The sequence below is a fragment of the Silene latifolia genome, chromosome 2, assembly GCF_048544455.1.
Source record: "Silene latifolia isolate original U9 population chromosome 2, ASM4854445v1, whole genome shotgun sequence".
NCBI lineage: Eukaryota > Viridiplantae > Streptophyta > Magnoliopsida > Caryophyllales > Caryophyllaceae > Silene > Silene latifolia.
The window spans coordinates 55,595,804-55,605,552 of NC_133527.1; the positions used below are offsets into that span (position 1 = coordinate 55,595,804).

The 9,749-nt window shown below is 36.1% G+C and overlaps 1 long non-coding RNA gene across 1 annotated transcript; it reads right to left on the reverse strand.

Moving 5' to 3' along the window:
* Window positions 1-3,346: 3,346 nt before the first annotated feature.
* LOC141642772 (uncharacterized) lies at window positions 3,347-7,803 on the reverse strand. Its single transcript, XR_012543418.1, has 5 exons — window positions 7,438-7,803; window positions 6,479-6,844; window positions 6,132-6,361; window positions 5,518-5,905; window positions 3,347-4,465 (listed from the first exon to the last, which is right to left on the reverse strand). It is a non-coding gene; the product is annotated as an uncharacterized LOC141642772 (long non-coding RNA).
* Window positions 7,804-9,749: the final 1,946 nt, after the last annotated feature.

A 9,749-nucleotide genomic window follows, 5' to 3' on the forward strand; every position in this document is an offset into this window, starting at 1 on the left:
TTTTTTCTGTTAAAATTACACTTTTCTCCGCTAAAATTACACTTTTTTCTGTTAAAATTATACTTTTTTCTGCTAGAATAACACTTTTTTCGGCTAAAATTACACTTTTTCTGCTAGAATTACACTTACTACTATTGGACTAATGTTACACTCCCATGGACTTGGTCATATTCTCATATTCTCATTGGACCAATGTTACTCTCAATGGACTAAAATTACATTCTCAGTGGACTGAAATTATACTTTTCTGGACTAAAATTACACTTTTCTGGACTAAAATTACATTCTCCTTGACTAAAAATAACAATCTCATTGGACTGAAATTACACTTACCTGGACTAAAATAACACTTTTTGTTATTAAAATAACACTCGTAAAATGCTAAATTACAATAACTTGTGATAAAATTACAAAAATTCAAAATATTATTCGTTAAAATCACTCGGAAAAGATTGAAGTTAAACTTGTAAAACGCTAAATTCTCGAAAATATTCCTTAAAATTACACTTTTTGCTGTTAGAATTACACTCGTAAAATCGTAAAATGTCGAAAACTTGTCTCGAAAAAAAAAACGAAAAAAACCGAAACAGGAAAAATGTTAACAAAATTTTCATAAACTTTGAAGTATAAGACAAAATATGGTGTTAATTGTGTATGATAATGAATTAGTGAATGTATTATTAAAACTAGAGAGAGAAGTGAATTAATTAGTGTTAAGTGTGTTTTTTGCTTTCAATCTCAACCTTCCACCATGCATGATCCAAGGGTTGTGGGAGGGACTTATGGACTCAAAAAATATAAGGGACTTAGGAGAACTTGAGACTATATATATATATATATATATATATATATATATATATATATATATATATATATATATATATATATATATATATATATAGAAATAGGATCCCGTGCGAACTTAAAGTTCAAAGTGCGAACTTACGAACTAATCTGAATATGGTCAAGATTCAATGCACTCCCCAAGTCCACACTGTCAAATACCGACATTAAACCTGACCTCCACTCACCTATTTACTTTCACTCCACCTTCGTCGTTTATACAACTCCACAAACCTCAACACTAAATTCACTCATCAAAATCCCCAATTTTTAGGGTTTAATTCTTCAATCAATACGTAAATATAAAATGCCGTTTTTTTTTTTTTGGTACTTATAAAATGCGGTTGTTAATTCGATGAATTCCGCTCAATTCAGGGTTTAATATTTCAATTGATTTGTAAAATGCCATGTTAATTTGATGAATTCCAACAGTTATCATCATCATCATCGACCTCTAATGGTGGTGACATCATCATCACCATCAATTTTATCAGCATCATCGTTTTCGAGTATCTTGTTACCGGAGATTTCATCTGCGTCGCATTATTGTTCGTTTTGCAGCGTTCCGATTTGCTCAGATATTTTGATATTTCGCTTCAATTCTTGTAGATCTAGCATTTAAATCTGAAATTTTGGTAATAAAAATGAGAAGGCGGCTTTGGTGCTCGGCTATGGTAGCTCGACGGAGTGAGGGATGGGTGGCGTGGCGAGGGGAATTATGTGATTGGGAGATTGGTGGTCAGAGTGGGTGGTTGTCGATTAAGGGTGGTTGTTTGCTACGATTGGTGTGTTGGTATTGCCGTCGGGATGGTGTTGCGTCGGGGTGGTGATGGTCATGGGTTGGGTGGTTAATGGTGACGGTGGTGGTGACGGTTGGGTACATGAAAGTGACGAAACTTGATGTTGATACACTTTATCATATTGGCAGATACATTATTAAATTTGTGTTGGTGGTTGTGGCGGCATTATGGCAGTGGTGGTAGTAGCGGCGGTGGTATGGCGGTTGCGTTACTAATGTGTGTACCTGGGTCACTGGGTGTACTAATGTGTGTACCTAGTGGTTTCCGGATACACATAATACTACCCCAGATACACGAGTATAGTTCTATACATACACAAATTGACTCGTGTATTTGGGTGTACTAATGTGTGTACCTGGCGTTACTAATTTGTGTACTGACTAGTCGCCACACCTCTACTATTCCGATATTATAATTTCATGGCAATTGTCCCTACTGTGTAATGTCGTAATGTTCAATTCCAGGAGAATCATTTAGCTTGAAAATAATGTACTATGTAGAATGTTTATGTTCAGTTGCATGACTTGTGAGGGGTACGAGAAGAAACTATGTGAATTAGTCAAACGTTAGATGACTCTGAGTAACATATGTCGATTCCATCAAATAATTTAGGGAACGCAATATTATCAGAAATCTAATACTCGTATCCTAATTATTACAAGTGCATATTTTAGATCTTTCACTCATTAACTCTAAACTTTCTAATGAAATGTGATTTGTTTATCAACAAACATCAATTCTTTAATGTATCGTTATTTATAACACTTTCTCGACAATTACGTCACTAACTTAACATTTGACGCCATTTTAAATTGTTTGGTACTTCACTCGAGAATGATATAATCACTCCATCTTCTATAATCGTAGGCAAAGTATTTTACTATAATACTTTAGTAAAATAAAATAAAATAAAATTGATTGTGTTTTGGTTAATCCTGCATGCGAGAGACATAATTAGCAAAGTAGTGGGAATATTAGTTAATGACTTAAAAATAGGAATATAAAGAAGTCATACCGTATTGAGCGCTGTTTGCAAGCGGATAAAGAAGAATAGAAATCATAGATGGTGTACTTGAAACCAGGTAATTTACGGGCCCATGTCTAAGCCATTGGAGCAAAATGTTCCTTGTGCGATCTCAATCAACTCATTTAAAGATTCCGAACAACTACCTTGCTAGATACACTCCTCTAACAAGCTACATACATTCTTTTACCTTGCTAGATACACTCATTTACTTTACTAGATACACATCTCAGACAATCTAGATACACTCTTTTACCTTACTTGATACACTTATTTACCTTGCTAGATACACTTCTCTAGCAAGCTAGATACACTTCTTTACCTTGCTAAATACACTCATTTACGTTGCTAGATACACATCTCAAACAAGCTAGATACACTCTTTCACCTTACTAGATACACTTTTTACCTTGCTAGATACACAACATATGAAATTAATTAGCAGTAATGTTAATATTAGGCAGGATACACATCTAGAGATAAATGGAACAAACTAAGTATAAGGGGCCTTAAGTTTCAATAAATGGAGTAGTAGATAGCTCCCCTCCTGAACCCTTTAACTAAGAAAGGAAAGATAGTAATCAGAAACAACTATCCCCTTGGGGGTAAGGTGACGCATCTATTTCACAAAAACAGGACGAAGCATCTCTTTCGGATGAAGATAAACAAGAGGCAACAGTTCCAAATGAAGCCAATGCGGTTGAAGAAAATGAAGTTCTTGTTGATGGTGAAGCCTTTACTTTACATGGACAGGATAGACAAGTAAACATCATACTCGCTTCGTAGACTACACTCATTTCATTTAGATTTATCTGACTTAATAAGTTAATAATCTGAACCCTGGTTGAAGCATTACCAGAGCAAGAGTAAAAATAAACATCCTAAGAATACAAAAAACAAGCAGCCTAGTGGTTTAATATTTGTTTGTTCAACAAAGTTCGATCTGTAAAATAGACCCTTAGCTTTTTCTGTTAAAAGCTACAGCTAAAGCTACTGTTACATTGGTCAAGGGAATTGGACAAGGTAAAAAGAGGAGCTTCAATTTCAATTGATACGTCTTTACCTTAACAACAACAAACAGAACACCTGGCTCACCTCACCGGTTGTCAGTCACTTACACAAGCAAGGTACCAGATAAACACCCGATCGATCTTCCCGACGGATGCGTGTGACAGAATGAATCTGGATCAGATATGAAGTCTTGTCTTTAATACCTTTTCCAGAACCAGTTACCAGTTGAGGTACCAATTGAGGAGTCTTACTCTGGAATGAATATGAACTGGAACAGACGACTAAGTTAACGGATTTACAGATGAAGCAAATGAAGATCCACTGGTTCATGCAGATTCAAAAGAAGCATCTATTCCGGATCCAGTTCCTGATGATGATGGAAACAAAGGTCCTCCCATTATCTTTCTTTAATCTGAAATAGTATAGTCTGGCTAATGGACATGGATGGTCACATGCACCCCATATCTAGCAGCAATCCCCTCTACAATTTTTGGTTCCCAATTGGCCTTTACTCTGCAATGTGCTACAATTTTTGGTTCCCAATTAGTCACATGCTGCTTTCCCATAATCTCCAGCTTACTCAACCGCCCGAGTAAAAGTGAATGAACCACCAACTTGTGACTCCCAGACATACTACTCTCAACATTGTGCTTGGTGGTCACAATAACCTTCTCAGCAACCAAGTAAGCAGAGCAACATCCGACACCAAATTAGCCAATCATACTCTCATCTGCTCCAGCTTGCAATGCCTCCATGAATTCCTTGGTTCAAGATCGTGCAATTGTTCCTAATTTGTTCACCAAATCGACATACAGACCCACACCGCATGTCATCAATCAAAACCGTACATTTTCAACCACTAAGTACAAATTATGTATCAATTACTGTCATATAAAAATCAGATTAATAAACTCCAACAGCAAATGACAAAAGCTCACAAAGTTAAGTCAAAGCTACTAATTGAATAGAAGGATCAGCGTTTTTGGTCTAATCCAACCTTAAGTTTAGTTACTAGATATACTACTTTAAGCTGTTAGATACATACTTCTAGCTAGCCAGATACACTCTTTTAAGTTGCTAGATACATACCTCTAGCTAGCTAGATACACTCCTTTAAATTGGTTACTTAACTACTCATGGACATTGGTTGTAACGTTAGTTATTTTATTAGTTGAGTTACTTTGCCTTTAGGAAATATGTTCCATTTAAGATGAAAGTGAATCAAGTTGGTACCAATTTGAAGAGCATATCCATCATCACTATGCATAGACCAAGAAATTATTAAAAAAAAAATATGGGAAGCCTCTACATCTTACAAAAAGCCCTCTGATAACTAGCAACCTGTATCAGGAAATTTTCAAAACCTCACATTTTATCATTTGTAGGAGAAGATACCATCCGGACATCGAAATTAACTACAAGCAATTAGTGTCAACTTGGAGAAGAGCCAAACTACAGCAAAAACAATGTAGACTACCATGATAGCTTCTCCCCCTGTCACATCTGATGTTGGATGCTATCTTTGTTTAAAAAATGTTGTTAACAAATTAATTTGCCTTATTACTTATACTCAATATCCCTCCCAATCATTAATTTTATGGCTGCTTTAGTTTCTAACAAATTGTTGATAATTTTCAACGAAGAATTCATGAAGAGGACAAGTATAAGAAGATAAAAAGGAAAATCAATAACACGACCAAGGGAAATCAAAAGTTCAGATTTTACAAACCCTCATTTTTCCGAATATACTAAATTTTTCGCTTATCACAGTGATTTATCACAAAATTATATTAAAAACGGACAGCAATTTAAAAGATTCAAAAATATAATTGAACTAACCTCGTTTTATAGTGACCATAGATCGAGGTAATGGTTGCAGTAGTGTTGACCAACTAGTAGAGCGATGGTAGAACCGATCCAGCGCAATGGTGGACGTCAAGTGGCGGCGACTTTCACCGGTGATCGGTCGACATCGTCAGGTGTTGGGTATGCGGGAGGTTAAGGAGAGAGGAGGGACTAGAGAGTAATGGTCGCGTGAAAAAGAAACACCATCAGATTAGCCGCGCGTGATTGAGATAGTACGGTGCAGATTTCTGGATTTTAAGTTAGTCCAGAAGCTTTCTCAAATGCAGTGACCATCTCAAGGACTGGATGTGATTTGGTTGTGAAACGAAAGCGCTAAGAACTTATCTTTACATTACAAGTTAAATGGAGCGGCACGCTGTACCTGCATAGTAACGACATCAAGATATAACATAACCTGAACAAGATTTATTGTCGGATATCATGACGAAGTGCATAGACGAATCATCATAGTAATTAAAAGACAGGATTGCAGGAAAAATAAAGAAATGAATGGCATAAAGATAAGAATGAAAAAACAAAATATAAAGCATATAGGAGCATCTAAGATTCTATGTTTATAGACGATATGTAAATATACTCAACCGTACCAGCCGTTTATTATTCTGTAAGGCGGAAATTGCAGCGTTCTAAGCTTACACATATAAGGTTTACAATAAGAATCCGGCATATGAAATGCGCCCCTGCAGGTATTTCACAATAAGGTTTTGTGTGGTGTCACAATCTACAAGTTGTTGCTCGGACAAGGAAATTAGTTTCCCGGTTTTAATTTGGTTGATGTCCTCGACTGCTACGACTGTCGAGAATGCCCAACAACTCCCTGTGTAGCATATAAGCGGCACTAATATCAGCACAATTAACCATAGCAAATATAGAGAAACTAATTCGAACTTGAATAACTGTTTGCTATTTCATGATGTAAAACAAAGGTACTTACCACATTGGTCTTGGTCCTTAATGGGGAGAACAGCACCCTTCAACCTTCAATCAACTGAGGCTAGGACTTGATCAGCCTTTGCATACACGAAGCTCTCAGTGGTAGGCCTGTAGCCTTCAAGCATTTGGTGATGGCGGATCTTGGATTCGGCATAGAGAGTCCTGCAATCCGGCATATGAAATTTTCCACAAGTGAAATTTGCCACAGGTGAATGGCAGATATCCCCCTGCTTCCTTTGTCCAATTCACTTAAGCCAACATCTTCATTTGCTGACATATATCAGCTTAATGGTTCGAACCATTATTTATTCCTCTATGATCGTTACTTCCATTTTACAAGCTACCTTTTTCAATTCGCCAAAAATACCTGGATATATATGTCCATATTACTAGCACAATTGGCTATTGCTCAAAAGATACACATGGTTTTACTGCCGGATACACATTGTATTAGTACTAGATACACAAATCGATTTGTGTATCTAGTAGTAATACCATGTGTATCCGGGCTGGTATTTCATGTATCCACGATCTAAAGATCAACTACGACCACCAAACTGGCCATCGCAACCACCAAAACTACCACCACCACACCTACTTCCCTAGAAAGCTCAATCAATTTAATGAAACATTTGCAGCCGCTCTAACTACATACCACACGAATAGGCTAGTAGACAACAAAACTCAAACAACGGTGAGTTAAAATTAAAGAGCTTAGCGAGGCTCGATTTCTAATAGATACAAGTATACAACCCAGTATTATTTTCCTACCTTTTACTTTCCTACCTTTGAATGTTTATAAAAGTTACCATAAAACGAACTACCGTAAAACGAACTTTGCAAGAAATTCACTAATTGGTAGCAATTACTTACTGTACATTTTATGGAATTTGTTCAATTGAAGATCAACCACAACATTCCTAAACCACTGTTGTTTTTTAATTGTTCAGATCAACTAACCTGAAATCTAAGAATGAAATACGTATCTCCTCGCCATCTTTGATCGCCCTTCTCTCTCCAGAAATGGATCAATTGTGTGAGGTCAACGTCGCCAGCAGAGTAGGTTCGGCGACAACAAAATCAGTTGCTAATGGTGTTATACGGTGGTGGAAAGGCAAAGAAAAATGGAGGTCGTGGTGACCGAGGATACACACCAAACAAAGAGATGCGCCGACACTGGTCGTCGGTGGTGCGCCGGCATCGTAGTATCTCGCCGGCGTCGGCGGCAGCGGCAACAGGTGAGGATGGGTGATGAGAGAAGAGAGTGGAGGGAGGATCGCAGTTGGGAATAGGAAAGGAAAAGGGTTAACTTTTGTACTCCGTAGTAGTTAGTTTTGCGTGAGATAGAGTAACAGTGTATATGAGCCTTAGTTCGTATGGTTCGTACTGAACTTTAGTTCGCACGTGACCCCGACCCTATATATATATATATATATATATATATATATAGAGTTAGGATCATGAGAGTCTAGCTTCTTAGGGTGAGTCCGTCCTACTATCTTGGACCGTCGGATCTCTTAAGATCAACGCCTCAGATTGATTAAAAACATGGTAACTATTTCGTAAGACTTTAGTAAGGGTAATTTTGTCATTGTGTTTTATCATATATAATACCCCCACCAAAACATTTTCTTCGCTTCTTTCATTTGTTTGCAATTCTTTTCTCTCTCTTCGCTCTCAGGTCTCAATTTTCCTCTATCGATCAGCTTTGATGACGCCGTTTTCCGTCATCGTTTCTCCATATCACGCCACTACTCGGATTTTCAAGCAACTTTTATTTTCGGTAATTTCTTTCAGTTTTATCGATTTTTAGCATTCTTTTTTAGTTACTTTTAGCAATTTTTTGGTTAATTTCAGTTCTAATTTAATAAATTCATCAACATGAGTGTAATCATGAAAATTGTCGTTTTAAAGTGTATTTTGTATTTTAAAATCAGATTTGAGTTTATAGATATGAAAATCTTAATGAATTTCAGTTTTTATGACTTATATATTAGGTACGAGTTATTGATGCCGATTGAAGAGCAACAATCAGAATATGCTGGTGTTTGACGACGACTTCCACTATTTTCACTCAATTCGTAGGTAATTCACTTTCCCACTGCTTTAATTTGGGGAACGATTGAAGGAGGAGCTCTTAAATATTTTGAAAAATGTGAGTTTCTAATTTAATTAGGTTTTTTATATGATGAATTTATAATTGACAATCGATTTCCGTTGATTGACGATTTGTGAGATTATTCAGATATTGTCGATTCGTGGTAAAAAATATTTAGTTATCGAGCCGAAGCTTAGTGGCTCACTTTTGCTGAATGTAGAGACTGCAAATCTTTAGGTAAGCGTTTTGATATAGTTTCCGTTTAGTTGTGTTTCTTGTCTTGTTAATTTTCTAGCATAATTTTTCTGTGTACTGGATTTTTGTTCACGTTATTATTAATTGTTCAACTTGTTTCTAGAAATAAGAATATCTAAGTATGTGTGCTATTATGTCAATGCTACATGTCCTAGATAATTGTTCAACTGTATTGCGATAATGGCTTCATCGTGTTATAATAACGGTTATCCTTTGTTACAATAATGGTTTACTTGTATTACACTAACGGTTATACTTTGTTACAATAATGGTTTTCTCGTGTTACAATAACGGTTTGACTACGTTATACAATAATAGCTTGTTATGATAATGTTGTAAATGTGTTACTGCAACGATGTATTTCTTTTACGTTAATGGCGTACTTATGTTACAATTATAGCGATAGTGGAACAATGATGTAGTCGTGTTACTCTAATGGTTTAAGTGTGTTATTGTAACGATATAAGTGTGTCATTGTAACTCTAATTCCGAGTAGTATAAGTGTGTTATTATAATGTTATAATGGTGTTACTATAATGGGGTAATTGTGTTACTAAATTGGTATATTTGTGTTACTCTAATGGTATAAGTGTGTTATAATAATAGTATAGAGGTGTTACTATAATGATATAATTGTGCTTTCCTTTGATTTGTACGTAATCAGTATCAGGTTAATGAGTTAGTTACCTTACCCAACTCAGAATTACTTATATGTACATTGGATGCTTCCCATCTGTGGTTAGTTATTTTGGTTGCAAATGCAAGTCGTCTTTTTTTGTTGTTGTCAGCTTTAGCTGGTGTAGTTGTGCAAGTCGTCATAGTGCAGGTTGCCTTTGCTACTTATAGAACCTGATGATGGTTTTTGCTCTAGGTTCAGATTGCCTTTGTAGGTGGTCGTGGACAACTGTTTGATGTTTCT